The sequence below is a fragment of the Uloborus diversus genome, chromosome 2, assembly GCF_026930045.1.
Source record: "Uloborus diversus isolate 005 chromosome 2, Udiv.v.3.1, whole genome shotgun sequence".
Taxonomy (NCBI): Eukaryota; Metazoa; Arthropoda; class Arachnida; order Araneae; family Uloboridae; genus Uloborus; species Uloborus diversus.
Window position 1 is genome coordinate 149095052 of NC_072732.1, and position 5164 is coordinate 149100215.

The following is a 5164-nucleotide window of genomic DNA, read 5'->3' on the forward strand; positions in this document are numbered from 1 at the left end:
TTGAAAGAAATTGTGGAAAAATGCTTTTTTTTCAGAAATAAGCTGCTGCATTTAATCGTAAAACTTGCCTCGAAATAGAAAAAAGATCAATGTGCATGAGGGTATACACCCATGGACTTACACATTTACTTATTATACATATATTTTCTTTTTAAAACTCTTTTAGGATGGATCCAACATCATGGAGATAATCAGAACCAAGACGGACGAAGATGTTTTCCATAATTATAGCAATATTCAGAGTGTTCGTATATTATACATTGATTTAATGTTACACATGTTTGGAAATAATAATAAAAACTTAGGGGTAAAAAACAAAGGTATATTTTATAATTATTTAACAAACATTACACTAAATTAATTTTACCAAAAGATTTATTTCACATCTGCATTTTTTTAAGATCCATATTTTCAAATACCTTTTGCAATTTTGGCAGAGAATTTTTTTCAAAGTATGAAGTATGAAATGCATGCAGTAATAAAGTTCCTGTATTAAACATAAATTTGGCCAAATAAACGTTCTACATACAAGCAAATTAATAAAACAAATAATTGATTGGAAAAAGAAAAAGGTAACCTTTTTCTTAAGATAATCTAATTTTACTAACTGTATCTAATTTTAGAACAAAGATATACTAACTTAAAGTTGTCCATTTTATTGTACTTTTTCTTTGAAATTTGTGGTATAAATTGGATAAAAATCTTTTTTTTTTTCTGGAATTTTTTCATGCAATGCAATGAAGAAGAAAATCCCCAGCAAATTTCTCCTGAGCATATATCGATGTAACTGTGCATAAAAGTGGCACATGATTTATTTTTCCAGAACCCAATGTCTGCTGAGGAAGTAGCACTTTTATATTCCCAGTAGGACAGGGCGATGTAGGAATTTCTACATCGTGATGCATCGCCATCCTTACATCGCGATGTAGCGATGCATCGCGATGTAGTCCAAACAGTTTGAAATATTCTTCCCGCTTTAGGGGCACCCCCCCCCTCATTAGTGGAATTTTCCTTACAAAAATCCAGGCTTTTGTCAAATCTTTTTCTAATTTCGCACATAGGTTAATTTAATCACATGGGGTAGTACCCCATATGAATACTACCCCATGGGAAACTATCCTATGTGGATTTCCAGCATCAAAGGACATCTGGACCGAATCTGGAAAAGATTCGACGAAAACTGGATTTTTATAAGGAAAACTCCTGTGGGGTTTGGCACACATAGCGGTACGAAAACTACAATATGGGAATTCCCAAGCATCAAAAGACAAATGTACCAAATTTGGAACAGATCAGACGAAAACTGGGTTCTTATAAGCCCCCCCCCCCCCGACACACACATGATTTCCCACTCTATAGCGGGACGAAAACGGGAATTTCCGAGCGTCAAAGGACATCTGTGACAATTTTGGAAAAGTCCTGATAAAACTGGTTTTTTATAAGAAAACCCCCCATTTGGTGGTTGTCTCCCATAGCGGCGTTCGAAAACTACTTTATGAGAATTCCTGAGCATCAATGAACGAACCTCTATGCCAAATTTTAGAAAGATCCGACAAAAAATGAATTTTTTTAAGGAAAACCCCCATCGGGGTTGCCCCCCCCCCCCACATAGAGTGACGAAAGCTAACCTCCGTGAATTCCTGAGTATCAAAGAACCTCAGTGGCAAATTTAGAAAAGATCGGACAAAAACTTTTTTTATATAAGGAGAACCCCAAATGCGGGGTTGCTCCCCCCCCCCATCATGGAGGGTTGAAAACTACCATGTGTGAATTTCCGAGCATCATAGGACCTCTGTTCCAAATTTGGAAAAGATGTGATAAAAACTGTTTTTTCATAAGAACCCCCCCCCCCCGTATGGGGGTTGCCCCTCATAGTGGAACGAAAACCAGCCTATGAGAATTCCTGAGCATCAAATAACGAAACTCTGTGCCAAATTCGGAAAGATCCAACAAAAACTGGATTTTTTGTAGGAAAACTACCATAGGGGTTGCCTCCCCCCCCTCCAAAGAGGGATGAAAACTACCCTACGTGAATCCCCTGGCATCAAAGAACCTCTGTGCCAAATTTTGGAAAAATTCGACAAAAACTAGATTTTTTCAAGGACTTCCCCCCCCCCCTCTTTATAAAGTGATGAAAACTACCCTGCGTGATTCTAGAGCATCTAAAAACCTCTGTGGCAAATTTTAAAAAGATCGGACAAATCGGACAAAAACTTTTTTTTAATACGGAGAACCCTCAATGCGGGATTGTCTGCCCCCCCCCCCTCACATAGAGAGACATAAACGACCTTGTGTGAATTCCCGAGCCTCCAATAACGAACCTCTGTGCCAAATTTGGAAAATATCCGACAAAAATTAGATTTTTTGAAGGAAAACCCCCATTATGGGGGTTTAATCGGACACCATGGGGAGTTTAATCTGCAATGATTTGTTTTACCTTTTTTAAGAAGTTGTTTGTTTGCATTTTTACATAAATAAAAATTTGCTTGACATATTTTATGTGCCTCTTTTTTCAACAATTACTTGTCTTTTTTTTTTGATGGGGGGGGGGGGCTGCAGGCCCGTTATTTCATTTTTTCCCAAATATGGCAAAGAGTCTGTACTCGATAAATTTTTTACAGAAAACCAAGTAAAACGACGGCCAGTCATGTGTAAAAACATGAATGTTCAAAAATCAAGACGGGAGGGGGAGGGCATCAATTGACCCCCTGTCCCCATAAATGACGGGCCTATGAAAGTGACTATACGCTTTAAAATGGGAAACTACGGTGGTAAGCTTCTGAAGTTACGATTTGATCACACGCACACGAATCTTATAAAATACAGTCGAACCTCGTTATAATGAACTTAAAGGGACCATTAAAATCGATTAAAAACGTGGTTCGCTTTATCCGAAAAACAATGAACAATAAGACAAGGATTTCAAAAAAGTTCATATCAGCAGTTATTTGTTTTAAGCGTGTTCGAATTAACGAGGTTCGACTGTATTCTGAAAAAAAAAAAAAAAAAAAAAAAAAACTAATGTGCTCCAAGATAAAAAAAAAAAAAAGGAAATAAATTTTCTTAAAAATTTACGAAATTAACGTTTTCATATATGACGAAATTAATTTGACGAAACTAATGCTCTCAAAACTACGAAAATGATTGTTAATTTGACGAAACTAGAATGAAGAAATATTTTGTTACATTTGACGAAATTCGCATCCTCAAACCACTAACAAAAGCAGTTTCTTCAATTTGACGAAAGGTTCGCTCGGAGCATATCCCTGGAAGTGGTTTCGTCAAAAACGAAGAAAATTTTGTCAAATTTGAAAGTCCATTTTTGAGAGTGTAAAGCTATTGTTTTGGAACAGGAACGTAATGGGGTTATAGAACCATGTTCTGATTCAAAAATCGAAAATAGTTATTTTATGCCTCATAGACCAGTACTAAGAGAGGATAAGGTAACCTCTAAAGTTAGAATGGTGTTTGATGCTTCTTCAAAGGAGAAACATTTAAATTCTTTGAATGATAGTTTATTCCTCGGACATAATCTTAATCCAAACGTTCTTGACATAATACTTAGTTTTAGGAAACATAATGTTGCATTTTGCGCCGACTTAGAAAAAGCTTTTTTTGCAAATTGGAATTGCGGAAGAGGACAGGAATTATCTGAAATTTATATGGTTTAGTAACAAAAGGGGTGAATTAAAATTTATGAGATTTTCGAGGGCGGCTTTTGAGGTAAGCTGTTCCCCCTTTATTTTGGCTTCTACGATCAAGCATCATATTAAAAAATATGAAAATCATCCCCAAGTAGTTAATATTTTGGATTCATCCATTTATGTAGATGATTTGATATCTGGTGCGAAATCTGATGAAGAAGTATATTACATATCATCGACAGCTTCAGATATTTTTAAAGAAGCTGGAAGGAATTTGCGGAAATTTAATACTAATTCCGTAAAACTTCGAAAAATGTGGGAAGAAAAGGGAATGTGTGAAACAGCTGAACTTCGTAATGATACCTTAAAGATCTTGGGGTTTACTATGGAATACCAATTCTGATAGCTTGCATTTTGACGTTCCAGATTTTCGCGAGGATTGTAAAATCAATCCTTCAAAACGCGTTGTTTTGAAAACTGTTCTAAAGATATTTGATCCTCTTGGAATTCTTTTACCATTTACTGTTAGGATGAAAAGTTTGTTGCAAGAAACTTGGCAGCGAGGTATAGGATGGGACGAAAACTTACCTAATGATCTAAAATACGAGTGGGGAAGTTGGTGTTCAGAAATTGATCATTTACCCGAGTTTGAGATACCTCGTAAATATTTTCCGGGGGGTTTAGAAAATTTTGATATCATAGAACTTCACATTTTTTCTGATGCAAGTCCTAAAGCTTATGGTGCTGTTGCATATTTTCGATGTGCCAAAAATGATAATGAAATTCGGACCAGTCTTGTTTGGGCAAAATGTAGGTTTCCCCTATAAAACGTTTGACAATCCCTCGCCTCGAACTTATGGGTGCGATAATAGCTGCTAGGATGTGCAAATATTTAAAAACTGTTTTTAGTTCTCATGTTTTAGATGTCTATATTTGGTCAGATTCCATTGTCGCGCTACGTTGGATAAAGGGTTCACCGATAAACTGGAAGCCTTTTGTGTCAAATAGGGTAGAAGAAATACAGTCTTTGACGAACCCCAGAATTTGGAATTTTACTCCAGGGAAAGCCAATCCTGGAGATTTGTTGACCAGAAGGGAAAGTTTAACTAGTCTTGTAGAAAATATATTATGGTTTGAAGTTCCAGATTGGTTATCAATGCCTAAAGAAAGGTGGCCGAAGCATGACATTCTTTCCAGCAATAATGATTATTTGATTGAAAAGAGGTCCAAATTAAATTCTATTCAGCTTTCCTGCAATGTTAAATTACTTACATAACCATTGCTGGATTTAGGAAAATTTAGTAGACTTAATCGTGTATACAACATCACCGCTTGGATTTTCAGATTCCTTAATAACATTGATAAGAAAAAGACTAAGCTGTCACGTGAGCTTATTACTGCAGAAATTACGAAATCGGAAAAATATTAGTTAAAGTTAACTCAACAAACTGTGTTCACTCTTGAGATTGAAGAACTGAAACGGGAAGAACCTATCAATAAAAAATCTCCTTTATACAGTT